The sequence below is a fragment of the Phycodurus eques genome, chromosome 16 (genome assembly GCF_024500275.1).
Source record: "Phycodurus eques isolate BA_2022a chromosome 16, UOR_Pequ_1.1, whole genome shotgun sequence".
NCBI classification, from domain to species: domain Eukaryota; kingdom Metazoa; phylum Chordata; class Actinopteri; order Syngnathiformes; family Syngnathidae; genus Phycodurus; species Phycodurus eques.
The window spans coordinates 15486666-15505035 of NC_084540.1; positions in this window are offsets into that span (position 1 = coordinate 15486666).

Consider the following 18370-nt stretch of genomic DNA (forward strand, 5'->3'; position numbering starts at 1 on the left):
TCGCGTGCTGTCCCTTTCTTTTGATCATCCTTAAGATGGTTCTACACCTTCATTGGTGTTTGCTTATACTGACTGGACTTGATTAGGATAGCCACACACCTGTCTATATAAGACCTTACAGCTCACAGTGCATGTCAGAGCAAATGAAAATCATGAGGTCAAAGGAACTGCCTGAAGAGCTCAGAGGCAGAATTATGGCAAGGCACAGATCTGGCCAAGGTTACAAAAAAATGTCTGCTGCACTTAAGGTTCCTAAAAGCACAGTGGCCTCCATAATCCTGAAATGGAAGACGTTTGGGGAGATCAGAACTCTTCCTAGAGCTGGCCGTCCGGGCAAGCTGAGCAATTGGGGGAGAAGAGCCTTGATGAAAGAGGTAAAGGAGAACCCAAAGATCACTGTGGCTGTGCTCCAGAGATGCGGTCGGGAGAGGGGAGAAAGTTCTAGAAAGTCAACCATCACTGCAGCCCTCCACCAGTCGGGGCTTTATGGGAGAGTGGCCCCGTCGGAAGCCTCTCCTCAGTGCAAGACACATGAAAGCCCGCATGGAGTTTGCTAAAAAAACACCTGAAGGACTCCAATTCTCTGGTCTGATGAGACCAAGATAGAACATTTGGGCCTTAATTCTAAGCAGTATGTGTGGAGACAACCAGGCACTGCTCATCACTTGTCCACTACAGTCCCAACAGTGAAGTATGGTGGTAGCAGCATCATGCTGTGGGGGTGTTTTTTAGCGGCAGGGACAGGGCGTCTGGTTGCAATCAAAGGAAACTGTACAAGTACAGGGATATCCTGGACAAAAACCTTCTCCAGAGTGCTCAGGACCTCAGACTGGGCTGAAGGTTCACCTTCTAACAAGACAATGACCCTAAGCACACAGCTAAAATAACAAAGGAGTGGGTTCAGAAAAACTCTGCGACTGTTCTTGAATGGCCCAGCTAGAGCCCTGACTTAAACCCAATTGAGCATCTCTGGAGAGACCTAAAAATGGCTGTCCACCAACGTTCACCATCCAACCTGACAGAACTGGGGAGGATCTGCAAGGAATGGCAGATGATCCCTAAATCCAGGTGTGAAAAACCTGCATCATTCCCAAAAAGACTCATGGCTGTATTAGCTCAAAAGGGTGCTTCTACTAAATACTGAGCAAAGGGTCTGAATACTTATGGCTGTGTGATATTTCAGTCTTTATTTTTTAATAAATCTGCAAAACTTTCAACAATTCAATTTTTTTCTGTCAATATGGGGTGGTGTGTGTACATTAATGAGGGGGAAAATAACTTAAATGACTTCAGCAAATATCTGCAATATAGAAAAGAGTGAATATTTGAAGGGGGTCTGAATACTTTCTGTACCCACTGTATTCCATTTTGGAAATAACTGTGGAAAGAAAGGAGAAAGTAAATAAATCGTCGAAAAGAAAACAAAATGACTCCAAAGTCAAATGTAATCAAGTTGTGTTGGTATGATGAATGTAATTATGAATAATCCCCAAACTGTGCTGGTGGATCCAGTTACAGGGAATGTGGTTTCAGTCGTATTGATTTCTTTGTTTTGCGTGATCCTGATTGCTTCATCTTTGCCAGACCCCAACCTCCACGACCCGTCTCACCCCCATCGATCCCATTCTTATAAGTGTTTCCATAAATCCCCCTCCCATCCAATGTTGGACGGCGTTCTGTGACTGTAATTCCCGCGGACAGCACCTTTGCTCCTCTCCATCAGCTGTTTAAGTGTTTTGCCTTTCCTGGATTCCTGCACCCTCCAGAGTGCCTCTTAAGGGGCGGATTGAATTCTGCCCCTAATTACGTTTGAGTCTTCTCGATTAGATTTTTGAGAAGGGGGGGGGGGGGTGGAGTCCAGCAGGTCTTCTCACTCTTACTACCATTTTTTTTTTTTATTGTACTCTTATGAACTGTCTGTCAGACGACTGCTGCACCTGTCATGTAATAAAAAATAAAAAAAACCTTTTCCTGACATTTATTCCCTTCTGAGGCCTTCCTGAATTTTTTTTTTGCTGAATTATGTTTTTAGGGTGGTGTGCGTTGTAAAAGTGTGAACCGTCTCCATAAATCATTCTCGCATCTATGTCGGATTAGTGTTTTTTTTTTGGGGGGGGGGCAGCTGAGCGCTAGCACACGAGCATTCCGGATAATTCCCAAAAAAAGCTTGTCAAGTTATATATCACAAAAAAATATTGAAATTGACACGCATTTTCAATATAAAATGTAATTAAAAATGAGTAGGCCTCTCTTATCTCAAGTCCCTGTAAAGTGAAAACAATGCTGCCAAATGAATGGAGTGATTAAAATAATTGTATATAAAATGAGACTTCAAAATCATGAAAAATCAGCTCGTTCTCTCCGCTCTCAGATGTTGTGAGTGTGTCCACTGAATGCGCTGAAGCCAAGCCCCCCTCAGCTGTCAATCATATACCACTTTTATGACCTGGAAAAATGGACGCTACTTAGTCTAGGATCTTTCTTGTGCCTACACGTAACCGCATGTTTTAGCCGCAAAAATATAGAGGCTGGTGGCTGGAATACATCCCGCCGGGTTGTCGTAGGGCTTTTCCACGCCGCGACAACAAGGCGCTCGAAAGTAGCTGACTACACCAGCAAGAAGCCCCTGTCTACAAGCATGCTGTCACGTTGGATTTTTCTTCTTTTTTTTGAATTACCTCGCTTTTACATTCATCTGCCACCATGTGGTGAGTCACCATCGCTCTCGGCACATTTCATCGTTTTATATCTGTGAAGAAAATATTTTGGCATCAAAGGCACTTTCTCAGTTTCTCAATAGCAAAAAAGAAAATATTTGAGTCAAAGTCATTGTTTTACCAAACATGTTTCTTTTCACAAAGAGCTTGTTTTCTCTGCTTTTTGGTCAGAAACTGGTGTTTTTTGGTCAAACCAACCCATGTTCGACCGCTGATTTACTAAAGAACGGAAAAAGCTAAAAAAAAGTTTTTTTCTGGTGAAAGATGAGCATCTACTCTTACTTATATTGTCATAGAACACAATATTCTGTGTGTTTGGAAAAATCAGTCAAAATGCTAAAAAAAAAAAACAACAACAAAAACTGGGCAACTCTGCTTTGAAAACGGCTGGTAATGAATGAGTTAAGGTACCTCAGCCATCTTGTGCAGGGTATCTTTCAAATTCAATAGGATTCTTGCTCAGACCTAAACAACCTGCTCGTGTGTGGGGGGTTTCCGGACACGTGTCACTTGTAAATGTTGACCTGCGAGTAAAATAAGTGAAGTGCATCAAAGTGGGTTGAAGTGGAGTGCATATAATAGGAAAGGACATGTCCAATTAAGGTCAGTGTGCATGGCAGTAAAAGGTGAGTTGGAGCCCTCCGAGGACTTGAACACAACCGGCCACACAAAAGAAAGCACGATTAAAATCTCCCCGCATGCTATTTCAATCAAATACTTTCCACGTTGTAAACGTCAAATCAGGCCCCCAAGATTGGCCTTTGATAGATTAGCGTTAGCGGCTAACCGCGAGGCTAACCACGTTCATCCTTTCAACTGGCGCGGCGGTCGATCTCCCGGCTCGCCTCGAGTAGAAAAGAGAAAGTATTTACTGGAATTGGAAAAGCAGCAGAGCCCACGCAGCTGCTTTGCCGGGATGTGGGCCAGACATTGTCTTGCACACACAAAGACACAGGCAAGCATGAAAGCAGATGATTGCAATCAGTAGAACTAATCCACGCAGTCAAAAATGTCCACGGTGCACTCGATCACTCCTGGACGTGTGCTGGAGTAGAGCAACTGAGACATTTATTGTGCAATCTTTGTAATCGTTCCTTGAAAGTTATTCATGACAACCACCACCTTGCACTACAGAAATAAACAGAAACACTGGAAATAATCCACTGAGTCAAAAATATGCTCAGTCATGCTCGGGCACATGCATGGTCAATGTGTATGTTACAATTACGATTAGTACGATGGCTCCTGTCGGCAGTTATTTCTGCTAACCGCTATCTTGCACAGTAGAAAGTAACAGAATGACTAAAATGATCTACAATCAATAAAATCCACAACAGGCTCAGTCTTTACGGGCACTTGCATGAGCAATGTGAGTGTCCTGACACCAACGCCATATCGTTTCTCTTGGTAGTTATCAATGGTAATCGCCACCTGGCACAATAGAAATCGAGAGACAGACAACAAAAAACCCCAAAATAAGAACTAATCCACGACAAAACACCCAGTGTGCATCCCTTACATTTAACGTCATAACTCATCTTGCCAGTTATTTATGACAACCAGCACTTTGCTCAATAGAAATAACCACAAAAACTACAAATAATCCACACAGACAAAATAAGTGCAACGTACTATAATGTAATTAATGTAATAGTTCCGTTTGCCAGTAAATCATAATAATCTCCATTTTATACAAAATATACACATAAACACAATCACTGGAAATAATCCACACGGTCAAAATAAGTGTAATATAATTAATGTGATCACTCCTCTTACAAGTGAGTCACAGTCGTTTCCATCTTGCACAATAGAAATAAATAGAGAAGAAACAATCCACACAGTCAAAATGATTGCTGTGTACTATAATACATCGAATGTGATTGCTCCTCTCGCCAACTTGCCCAATTCAAATAAACACACTGACTCGAAGTAATCGCCAAAGTTAGTCAAAGTTGAAGTCATAATTTATTTTATTGCATTATTTAATTGAAGACAAACATGATTAAAGTTCCCTCTGCGGTGTGATGTTATTGTTTTTTTTTTTTTTTAAATTTGCAATGGTCACAAAACTGAAATGAACAGAGTGTTGTATGATTTATGACCCCCAACTATTGCATCGCACGGTATCTCCGCCTACTTGGCCAGCAGCCAGGGCTACCAGCGACTGATGTACTACCTTGTTAATCAAACACAAGCTGATTAAATTAGCCAGCTGATTTAGAGCACACGCTTCCGCCCCCTTCCTCGCCATCTGCCCGCCTTGTATGCATGTATAACTCAACTGCAGACAACATGAAGTCTGTCTTTTTTTTTTTTTAGCATTCAAGGTTAGGGCACTAAACGAAGATTTCAAGTGAAGCAAAGACGAAGGCTTCGTCTAACTTTCCACTCTTACTTTAGGGATCAAGATGATGATAATAAAAAATGATGACGCCGCGTCCGATATTATTCCATTCTGCTATCCCGGCCAGCGTTCCTGGTGAGTTGCAGACCACACGGTTTGGATTGGCCAAGTGATGATTTTGCGGAAAGACGTAAAACGGTACATTTTGGAGACCGGAAAGCATTCAAATGACTTCCAAAGCATCACTTTTATTTATTTTTATTCTGTCATCTTACAAATATTCAGTGTGTCGTGTTACATCATCACTACTGTGATTGTTGATATTTGCTGAGTTTTAAAAGCAAGGATTGTATGTACGTACAATTTGGATTTGATCTTAATACAAAATATATATACTGTGCATACACACCTCCACTAATATTTGCACAAATGTACTTTAGTAAGTTCCGGAACATCGTAACCCAATTACCTTGTATGTGAAATACATTTTCCCCTCTTAAAACCAAAATCTTTTGTTACAGGTTTTGAATTCAGAAAATCAGCACTGTATTGATATAAAACCTAATAAAAGTATATGTTTGTTGGATGTGTGCCTTTGAGGGGCCTGGCCTAGTGAGGGACATCAGGTGCTGGAGTCAGGTTGGCCAGATAGTCTACGTATGTTTTTCTCCTACAGAGGTCCAGATCACTTTAGAAGCTCCTCACAAGATTTCTCATTTTGTTTTTGTGCATTTGACCGCTTGTCCTATTCAATAAACGGCGGCGACTGTGGCTCTCCTTGCCCACATGCGAGGGCATCACGCTAACTTAATTGTTCCATTTCTTTTTCACGTCACTAGAGCGGCAGTGTATCTGAAGCTTGCTTCGAACTCATATCTTGGCTAGCAACACAGAGCAAAAGAATAGACCATTTGTCGTGGAAAATGTGAAAAACTGAAAAATGTGGGTGTTTTAAAGGTCCCATATTTTAACAAATTAGACCTCCATTGAGTGACTCTCTAACATGGATTTAGTATAAAAGTGTCAATTTCATTTAAAAAAAACACCTTGGATTTGTCATACTAGTGCCCAGAAAAGGTCCCTCTGACAGCTACCTCTGTTTGACTCAGTTTTGTATTCGCTTTGTCCATATTTGGCTAAGACCACCCCCTTTCCTCTGATTGGTTGCCTCCGTGTAGAAGATCCAATTGTGAGAGCACACTTGTTTGTTATATTGACAGCGCTAGCTCAGGAGCGGAGAGGTAAGCGGAGCTCTTCGCTATTGACGTAGATAAGCTCGAGAAATTCCAACGTCCTGATTTGAGGCCTCTCATCAGAAAAAAACTTGTGGAATACATTATGATTGCTCCTCTGTCTACTTATTCACGATAAGTGTCACCTCGCATAATGAAAATAAATCCAATGACGGACTTGCTTGTTTTTGTTTGTTGTTGGTGTGATTTGTGTCCTCTGTGGTTGAAGTTTGGCATCCGTGCACTCAGGAAGCCTTTTTGTTTGTCTAAATCTGGCTTGTAGTAGCCCTGCAAACCCCTCTGTCCCGGCAATTAGGTCTGATGTAATGAAATCACAACGCAATGTTCTGGCTAATGGAGGCGCCGGCGAGTGAGGTCAACGAGTGGACGTCACAGCTGGCGGTTTGTGTTTTTTACGAGAGCACCTGTGTGAATTTCCTCTGTGAAACCGCATCCATGACGACTTACACGCGTTTCCTTACGGAGAGAGGCCATCTCATCATTGTAAAACATTTATGAGACACACACACATACATGTTACGTGATAGAATTAGAGTCTGGAAAACATACATTCACATCCTGCACACATGCTTACAGGGATCCAATTAAGGAGCTCTCTATATCTATCTACAATATCTAGTATATCTAGTGTACATTCACCTACTGTGTCTGTCGATCTATCAATTGCATCTATATATACTTCATGTATCTGTATCCAGCCATTGTATCTATATAACTATTGTATCCATCTCTCTATCATCTATCAGTCGTAAATCTATCTTTTGTATCTATATCACTCTATCTACAGTACACTATATACATCCATCATCTATACATCGTATCTCTACATATGCAGTTGTGCTTGAGATACAAGTTTAATTATCTATCTATTAAATATCTATCTATCTATCTATCTGATCTATCCATTTTATTTTGTTCTAGTGTATCTAGCGATTAATTGTATCTATATCACTATCTACTGTATCGTTATCTATCTTCTAACAATTGTATCTCTATCTATTGTAATTATATGATCTATAGTATCTATATCCGTCTCTCTCATTCGTATGTGTTGGTTCTGTCACTATATATCTCGTCACAACCTCATTCTATCTCAATTGTATCTGCACCTATTTTTTCTATTGACATAGTATTGCTTGTTTGTGGATTAATGGAGCTGAGGGTGACTCACGTGAAGGTCACTCCGTGTATTCTAACTCGGAATGCCGATTGAATATTGTTCTTTTATCATTGTCAATAAGCCTTTGTTAGCTTTGTTTGTGTTATCGTGCTGTACAGTGAACCTTTGGTTATGGCGAGGGACACGTTTCAGACCCATCCACAATAGGTGAAAATGTAGAGACCATTTCAAAAACATTTTTGATATTGTTTTGCCGATCACTTACACTGGCACAAATTGTAGTCATAAAATGTATAAAAAAAATACCTTAGTGTCTGTTTACATGCAAGTGCCTTGAAGAGGCGGGGCCTGGTCGGGTGGCGCGTGAGTAGCTGGGCGTGAGCTGTGGCTGACGGCAGCTCATGTGTGAGTGTGCTCATTGTGTTGTGTTTTATTGTTCTCCAGGCACTCAATAAACTGCTGAAAAGTGCATCGCCGAATGTGGCTCTCCTTTCAAATCCGAGGGCATTACAGACAATTTACTATAAAAACCCATGAAAAAAAAAGAAGAACTACTGTTTGCTGTACTTTATCCTGTCAAAAGTATCGGGACGACATTCAACTGGAAATTTCCCAGCTTTAGTGGTAGTGGAGGTAGTTTATTTTTTCTGGGCTCACTGTCCTGTATACAGTATAAGGTCGACCCAATAATTTACCACAATTGCAGGTAGTGTCAGTCGTAACAGCAACTACAGCTTATTCACACTGGCCTCCCAAAGAGTTCCGGTGAGGGGGAAAAAAAACAAAAAAACTTTGAGGACATACAGTATGCTTCACAGGAAATGAACGCCGTTCTACGCCGATGCAATTTGTTGATAAGCTGATCGTTGTTGTGGCTTATCTGCGCTGCTCAACTCCATTAATCCATTCAAGAGCTCTAATTTCTTTAGGTAAAAATAAAACTCCTAAATCTTCCAAAAGTAGCGCAGGTTAAAGAATAATAATAATAATAATAATGCATTTGACTTATATAGCGCTTTTCAAGGAACGAATTGCAGGATTTATTCATTCACTCAATCAAACCCTAAAGTAAAGTAGGTGAAGTAAGACTACTGTAAAATGCCACAAAAGTTACACAAGTTAAAATGAGACTACCGTAAATCGCACATTTTAAATTATGACTACTGTAAATTCAGCAAAAGTTGCATAGGTAAAATGTGTTAAGTTAAGGTGTGTTAAGTTTTGCAGGTTAAAACCTAACTAAAATGGTACATAGAGCGCGCATAAAGTATATAGCGCCAAAAGCGCTTCACAGAGGCTCACATTCACCCATTCACACACACAGTCAGTGTTGGGAAAGTTCATTTTCTACGTGAACTAGCTTAAAGTGATCTGGACCTCACCGGTCCAAAAATGAACTATTCAAGTTCATAATTCAAAATTTTGAACTAAGTTCACAGTTCCAAAAATGAACTACTTCATAGATGTTTTTTTTCAATGTTGCTGATGGGCCATTACCCTCAAAATACTGGCATTTCATTTCCCCATTGTTGCCACCCATTCACTCCACACTCGTAGCCAGCTGTAGCTTTCACCCTACTATCTCAAAAACATGAGGAAAAACATGTAGCTTGACTAGTCATTTTTAAAATGAGGAATTAGAACAAAACCAGGATTTCTGTCCTTAATGTGCAAACAAAAACACGCAACACAGTATGACAGGAACGATGATGAAAAGACATTGATAACTTTGCATTCCTGGCAGCTCTGGCTGACTATATTAACAAAAAGATTTTATCTTATCTAGTCTACTACTACAAAACAAAATAAATTCCATATTATGACATTGTGATTGTACAGTGATTTAACTAAAGCATTCTGATACAAATAATACATTTCCTAGTACCGGTAATCCATCTATCCATTCATTTTCTGTACCGCTTTATCCTCACAAGGGTCACGGGCGTGCTGGAGCCTATCCCAGCTATCATCGGGCAGGAGGCGGGGGACACCCTGAACTGGTTGCAAGCCAATCGCAGGGCACATACAAACAAACAACCATCCGCACTCACATTCACACCTACGGGCAATTAATGCGTGTTTTTGGGATGTGGGAGGAAACCGGAGTGCCCAGAGAAAACCCACGCAGGCACGGGGAGAACATGCAAACTCCACACAGGCGGGGCCCGGGATTGAACCCCGGTCCTCAGAACTGTGAGGCTGACACTCTAACCAGTCCTCCACCGTCCCGCAGTACTGGTAATCCGTTTTTATAATTATGTACCAAAGAACAGATTCTTCCCCATTTACACAGTGTCCCTGAATGCACCTCACACATCCAAACATGAATGGCGGCCACACTGAATGGGTTGCCAAATACGTTTATGCCCCAACATAAGAAGGCTCGTATACAATGTTTTCAGCCGGGGTTTGTCCCGGAAGTCCCTAACAAACCATGGCACTCTTGAATGAAAATAAACTTTTTTTCGAAAACCGTTCACAGACGCCAAAAAGAACGCATTCTCGGTAACGTTTATCAGCCAGAAATGAACTAAGTTCAGTTCACGTTTGCCCAAAATATGAACTGGTTCATGAGCTTTCGTTCATTGAACCCATTCAGATACATTACTGCACACAGTCATTCACCAATGGGCAACTGCTTGCCATGCAATGTGCTCCCAGGCCCACTGGGACCCATTTATGGTTCAGTGTCTTGCCCAAGGACACTTCAACAGTTAAACCATCGCCCCTTTGGTCCCTGTATGACCGACTCTACCAACTGGGCCACAGGTCAGAAAAAAATCCAAGTTTTGCATGTTCAACTAAGATTAGAGTAAATCCCTCAAAAATTGCACAGGTTAAACTCAGATGACCATAAATCCCCCAAAGTTTGCTCACATTTAAATTAAGCTTTCGTTAAGAAAAAGTTGTGCAGATTTAAATAAGACTGCTGTAAGTCGCCTAAAAGTTTCACAGGTTAAAATAAGACTGTTCTGAATCCCCCAAATTAGCAAAGGTTCAAATACAAATTCTAGAAAGCTCTTAAAAGTTCCTCAGGTTACAGTAAAATACTAAGACCTTAAAACCAGCAAAAGTTGTGCAGGTTGAAATAAGACTACTGTAAATACAAGAGAGGTTGCACAGGTTAAGATACGACCGCCATATACAGTATCTCCTGCAAAGATTGTGCAGGTTCAAATAAGACTGCTGTGAATCCTCCAAAAGTTGCAAAGGTTAAAACATGTATCCTGTAAATTCCCCAAAAGTTGCTCAGGTTGAAATGAGACTACAGTAAATCCCCAGAAGTTGCCCAAATCACAAGTGTGTGTCAAAAGAATCAAATAATAGGTCCAACCTGCACTGCAGTCGACAATCTGTTTATCATCCGCTTTTACGACCACGCAGTTTTTATCTAAAGTGAAAATATGTTATGCGCCAAACCCTGAAGTAATGGAGCAGAAGGAAAAAAAAGGAAATGAGACCTGACATTAGCCACAAATCAAAGAATTTTTAAGAGAAAACAAAAAAACAAATTGCAGCTCAACTTGTTTTCCCCTCATCCCCGACGTCCAAGCCCTTTCTTTGACATCAATTTCCCGTTTCGTGTTGTTGTTGATTCAAAGTGCCACTTTAACTCCAACTATAAAAATCTACCAGTGTTTGTTTTTCCCCCCCCCCTCTTGCTCTAATGGCTCCCAGTAAACTTCAGTGGAGCAGAAACAAGACCACTGAGTGTAAGGCTTGTTATGAACCCCTATTGATCACACGGACAATGGGCTGTCCGAATGCTCCAAAGGTTTAATATCATCGGACCAGGAAAGCTGCACGTCTCTAATGATTCTCAAGCCTGTTGCTGGGTTATTATTAACTTGCAAATGTTTATAAATCTCCGGAAAGCAAGCTCAGCTTCCACTCGTCTTCCCAATGGCATTTGGCATCCAGGACAAGGGCTTTGTTCGCCATGGAAAACCAAATAGCAAAGACTGGCTGCACAACCTGCGGTCAGATGTGTGGTAACTTAATGGAAATACATAAAAAATTACCCTAGAAAATATTACATTAAAAAGGGATGCAATCTGGTTTCTTTTCATTGGTTTTGTCTCTGATTCCAAAGAATCGCTTTTGAGGCTTTTAATCTAAAGGACATATTAAGCAGCTTGTTAAAGGCAGGTGAGCTGTTATGAAAAGAAAAAGCAAGATTATTTGTTTGTTTGTTTATTGTCAATATCTAGTTTTTCTTCCTCCGCTTGTCTTAATAGCACATTTGCGCTATTGATTCCAATGTAATGTAAAGCGTGGTCATCATTTGGAACAAGTTAGCCATTACTTTTCTCAGTCAAAGATTTGTCGAGACTGGATCTTGTTTTTCTTATTAGTCTTCCACTTATTTTTCCACGGCTTGTTTTGAGCAGTCTTCTTTCAAATGGAATCAAACACTAAAGTGTGGTTCTTGTTGGGGAACGGGTTAACTATTACTTTTTGCAGGACAACATTTTTCAATATCTAGTTTTTCTTATTTCTCTTCTGCTTGTTTTGGCACACATTGCACTCACAAACACATCAGAAATATGGGGATTTTTCAGGTGAAGATGAAAAGTTGAGCTCATGGACAGTGAGCTATATCATGATCTTGTTTTTTTTATTATTATTATAGTTGTCTTAATAACACATTTGCTCCATTTATTCAAAACCAACAGACCAACATTTGGTTCTCGTTAGCCACAAGTTAGCTATTATTTTCTTGCATTCAAAAGATTTTCTACATCTAGTTGTTTTTATCATTATTCCTCCGTTTTTATCTGTTTTAATTGGACCATTTCTCAATGTAGTAAAACAATAAAAAACCAAAGTGTGGTTCTCATCTGGCATTACCTCAAAGGACTTAACTACACATCCAATAAGATTGTTAATAATGTTAATAGAATCCCAGCTTTTGGCCATTCAGGTCCCCTCGGGTCGTTGTTCTTTCAGTTTCTAGCTCCTAGAAAGCCTAGCGGGTGCAAACGGACAGGGCGAGCTAACATCTCCTGACAGATGATTTCAGGACCTCGCACAAAGAAGACAGGCCAGGGCGCTAATTTGCGAAACAACGCTGTAGGACGTGACAGAAAAAAGGAAGAGAACTCCCGAATTCACCCACGGTGTGATTGCTCCCGGCCGGATTGGCTTTCAACCTTAATTAGTGGCTGTCGGGATTTTCTCTGAGGCTTGATGGATGATTCCACATGGGGGTTAACATGACACACTCCACCGCGACTCTGTATTATCTTCTGCGTCCAGTTCCTTCAGCTCCAAACGTTACCTGAGATCTGAGCCTCACTTGTCAGCATGTGGTGAGCAGCCACTTGGTTTCTGGGCCGGCAAAACAGCCTGTAATGACTTTTGTGTCAGCTTTTCGCGGCCTCCCACATCTTCATCGCTGAAGCTTTGATGGATGACTCTAGAGTCACCCCTGCTTCTTTTCGGGGGTCGTCTCAAGTTTGCAGGGATCCCCCTGGGTCGAATTTGCCATATCATGTAAGTGTGGATCGCGTTCAGGCAGATGTTTGCCTTTTGAATGCATCTGAATGGGCATACAGGTGTAATGACGTGACACACAAATATGGTTGTACAGGTCCAAAGATTAATAATTCATAATTGCACAGGTAGGAAGTGCAGAGAAATATGATCCCTGAGTTCTGGTCAGGTCTCGAGCAGCAACATTTTGGACCAGCTGGAGGGTAGACGATCCATCTATCCATTTCTCAGCTCGAGAGAAATAAGATGTCCTAGCTCTAGTCAGCACTCAGCAACAGTATTTTGGACTCGCTCGAGGGAGCAGTTCTCCATCCAGCCAGCCATCAATTTTCTCCTGCCTAGCAGTAACGCTAGTATGGGAAAAATATAATCTCCTAGTTCACAGTCGCCCCTTGAGCAGCATCATTTTGGAATAGAAATAACATTATAAGCTACATCATAAGCTACTTTCTTGGAAACTTTTTTTGTTGTATAAATGCTGTAAGAGTTATTGTTTGAATTAGTGAAAGGTTGCAGTCGGCGCTCGAGCAGCAGCATTTTGGGGGCACTGGAGGGTCTTTAAAGACTTGCTGGAGCATCCATGTGCACAATAAGCATTTAGAAAGAAGAATCACCGCGATACTTTATTTCTAAAAGTGAGAGGAGTTTCTTTCAAAGGTTCCTCGTGTAGAATGTCATGTTTTGCGTCTTCGTCTAATGGATGTCGCAGTCCGCCCCAGCTTTAATTACCACGTTAAGAAGAGTCAGCAAACAGTGAGCGTTCAGCAGAGGATTGGGGGTGCAGCGAGTGACTTATGAATTATCTTAGAAAACAATACAAAAATGCGGTTTTTGTCCCGCAGTAATTATCCGTTACAAGTGTCCCGTCTGGTCTGTATGGCATTCTGACTAATGGCCCCTCGTAAGCAAATTGAAGCTGCAAAGTAGGACTCAATCAGCGCCGCATCCTCTTAAAGTGGCTCCATGCTAACGCGCCGTGTCGCTATCCTAAAGCATTTTCCCTGCCGGGTATGTTTTTAATAGAATAGTTTTAAGAGGCCTTGGGTCAGCAACCACTAATGAACAAAGCCTAGCGATGTTGCTAACATGGACGCTTGTGTGCTGCTTCTAATGAGGTCACATCAACAGCGCAGATGGCTCTTTGTTCAGTGACACTACATTTTGAGCAAGCACTCTCATCCACAAGTCTGAATAAGTCAGGAGAAGGGGGGGGCTCCTGGATGGCAAAAAGTAAGAAGCAAATGACTATTGGTTCAACACAATCAATGCCTGGCTTGTTAGGCAAAACTGCAAACATTTGACAAGAAAGCACATATGCAGATGTCTGCCTTTTTTTTCGTGGTTTCATTAGGGGATCAAAGCAGTCTGAAGGAAAATAATTTTTTCGCCAAGTAAGAGGTATGTTCATTCAAGTGCATAGGAAAGGCAGCCATAACAAACAAAACATCCATAAGCCCTTCAGCAAGCTTTTTCATCCACTTTTATATGTTGGATTGTTGTGTAAAATGATGAAAACAAGACACAAAACAACGTTAAATTTACATAAACCCACCCTCATAAGTATTCGTGAAGCAGACTTGATGGGATACTGCAAGGATTCATACTGGGACCACGAATACTCAAATTGCAAATGTAGGATCTGGATAAAGCTCTGCTGTCGTTCGCATCATCAGTTGAATCCCTCAAAAATGTAAACTAACCCAGATAAATGTGGGCTCTGGATAAAGCCATTTGAGTCCTTCATGGGCAAAAAATAACATAGAAAAGCGTCTGATTCTGGATAAAGCTATGCAGTTATAGCCAATTGGATCCCTCAGAATGAAAGACTAACCCATACAAATGCAGACTTTGCATTAAGCTATGCGATCATCCGCATCGCCCTTTGAACCACTCAAAAATTCTAATCTAACCCAAAGAAATCCGTCCACAGTTGTCCACATATTTATTTGAGACCTTCCCAAAAGTCAACTAACCAACATAAATGAAGATGAACGTAAAGTATGTGTACGTGGTTCACGTCATCTGTTTCCAATGAATACATCAGTATGGGTCATCTGTAATAGTTTAGAACCACTCAAGCATTCTCTCAGCAGTAACGTTTTGTGCCTGAAACCTCAAAAGACATTAATCACCAGCTCATCATAAATCCTTACTAAACGTCCACATCTAAAGAATCCAAGAGTGCTATATACTGTACTTGCTGGACACTTTATTTGGTACACCTGCACAATATGAGATCCAATTTGTCCACACACACACACACACACACACACACACACAAACAAACAAATTGCCTTTATAAACACAGACAGGTATTAATTGAAAAATATGTTTATTATTGTGCTAGTTTGCGTTCGCACCACAATGTTGTGTGCGTCCATGTTCACGTTCTAGGGAATCATGCCACTTCTGCTTTCCAGTTCAACTTGAAACAATTAGACTATACCATTAAAACGGTTTAATATTATTCCAAAAAAAAAAAAACACTGACTAAGTTACAGTTTGTGGTCGCTCCAGAATGTTGTGTGTGTCCATGTTTACATCCTGAGGAGTAACAGCATTAATAGTTTCCACTTAAACTTGACATAAATTATAACATACCGACAACATTGGTTAATACTTAAAAAATAATAATAATAATAATATTGGCTCAGACGTGTATTTGCGCCACAATGTTGTGTGCATCCATTTTTACGTTCCCATGAGCTACACCACTGTAACAGTAGTTGACCACATTGACTAAATTGACTTCGAAGTTACAATGTGGCAAAAGTGACCCTCGGGCTTCTCTATGCAGCTGCTAAATGGCTTTGTCCAAAGGTGGGAAAGCTTTGAGATACCCTTGTGTTCCCCCCACCCAACCCCTCAAGAAAAAATGTTTTCTGTGCGTCGGTGCGCAGGCGGGTCAGCAAGCTAAATGAAAGCACATGTGATTGTTTTCGTAGAGCACACTTCAAGTGTGCTAGCGCTTCACACAGCTGGACGCCATCGCGCCTTTTTCCCTTTCTTCCCCGGACCTCATGTTTTATGTCTCGCTTACAACAATGCACTGATGATGTGTCAGTATTTTCACACAAACCCCGTAATTTAGTTGTAATGGGTAATGAGACACATGCTGCTTCACAATGTCCTTGTGACACGCTGCCTATTTTCTTAAGGTATTGCATTAATGTACGATAACTTTGTCTTCTTGTACATAAAGCTTACAAAAATCCCCAAAACAGATCTACTCGTATCTTAAAGATATAATGCAGTTTTTGACATTTTTCCAAATATTGTCGGGTGGGAGCAGGTGTTTCCTATCTTACAGACATTAGAAATATATATATTCTCATCTGAAAACAAAAACAATTATAAGTCATACATCTGATGACAAAACATAATCCTATTTTACCCTAAAATAGAATGTAGTTTTTCACATAACCAAGATTTTTTTCTTATCCAAAAACAGTAATAAGTCCTCCATAGGTGTACAAAAATAGACCTAATTTTACCACGAAAATATAATGTAGTTTTTCACGCATCTCATCCCCCTGGCCCCTTTTTAATTTTGGGGGGTTTTTTTCAGCTAAAAAAAATACACCAAAAATTAATTGGACCACAAAAATATCCTATACTGCTGTCGTGATAATGTATCAATACACCACCATCCCTACAATATAGTGTTGTATACTTACAATACCTGAACTACACACTCTTGCTCACATTGTGTGCACGTGTGTGGACACAAGTTTTTTTGTGCTGGGTTTTTATGTCATTCATTTGGGCGGGTGAGGGAGGAAGGAGCAGGTTCAACATGTATGGGACATCTTAGACAGGACCAAACATCTGCAACTGGGTACGTTCTGTTACCACAGTGATAAGAATGTTGTGTGTGGAGAGGTGGATTATGCTGACTCAGTGTGATGGACATCTTACTTTGTGACTTTCTTGACTAAAACCATTTGCGGTGTCGTCCCCTAACTTGACACATGCTTTCACCATCTGACAACACATCAGCTTTGGTTACCTTGAAAAAGACAGGATTGTTTTAAGGGAGACATGTGATTAGTAGATGTATTTTTTCTACAAATTAAACCACTTCCCAGTTGTCTATGATGTGTGATATGATTCGGTCAAAACACATAAAGGATGAGGAATTGCAGCACACTTTTAATCTTCTCGAAACAGCCCTGTGTGCAGCGATACAGGGCTGTCTGGTTCAAACGAACCATTTGTGTGCACAGTGTTTTCGGTGAGTCCACTAACTCGAGTCAGTCACCGGATGATACTGAATCATCTGCGTCCACACTGTCTCAGTGAATCTGCTAACTTCATTCAGTGAACCAAAGTATCTGGGTCCGCGGTGTTACAGTAAGTCCGCTAACTCGAGTCAATTAACTGATTCAACTGAATCATCTGAGTCCACTGTGTTTCCAGGAATCCCTTTATATGAGTCAGTAGTGACTCAAGTCCATAAACCAAATCATCTCAGCCTGCGATATTTCCATGAGCCTGCTAACTTGAGTCAGTCATCCAATTCAACTTGATCAGCTGTGTTTCTGGTCAGTCCGCTAACTCGGTTCAGTCACACAATTTAACAAAATCATCGGAGTCAAACATGTTACCATGAGTCCTGTAGTTGAGTCACGCTCCCAATTTAATCGAATCTTCTGAGTCTATTGAGTTTCCATGAGTCAGATAAAGAGTCAGTCACCCAATTCCACAAAATCATCTGAGTACAGGAAGTCCTCGATTTACGAACGAGTTCCGTTCCTACGCTGGCGACGTAACCCGAATTTCCACGTAAGTCGGATTTCACCGTTAAAGTCGAAATTTACGTCAAAATACCTCTGTTACGGGTAGTGTCCCACTTGATTGTGACTGCAAGCTCAGTGTGTGTGGGCGTGTGCGTCGATGTGTGAGTGAGACGGGTCTGCGCAGGCGTCGTCCGGCGGGACTGTGAAGGACAAAGGAGTGCACGCAGGTGCGAGTGTGTACAGTGGCAAGTGTAGTGACGGCGACCGGGGAAGAGTAGCGAACCCATTGACGTTGAATGTGCAGAGGAGCTAATAAAGCCATTAAAGCAGCAAATCGGTGCTTCGTGCCTTTATTGTTGCCGCCACCCAGCTCAGCTGTGCAACGAGAGAAGGGAGTTAACCCCGAGGAGGACAACCTCGGCACTGGAGAAGGCGTCTCCCGACCACGGTCACGTGACCGTAGCAGGAAAGGTAAACACTTTGTATAAAGAAACTAAAATACATTAAAATAAAAAATAAGATGCTGTACTTACCATTACTGCTGAGAGTGTGAAAAAAGGAGGGCGAAAAAGGCAAAGATACTCCCGGCCCACAAACACAGACAAGCACTATGCACTAGCTAAGCAGAAACACTATGGTGCTGGGGACAAAATGGCGGACGAGGCACGGGCGTTGTAAAGTCGAAACGTCGTAGGTCG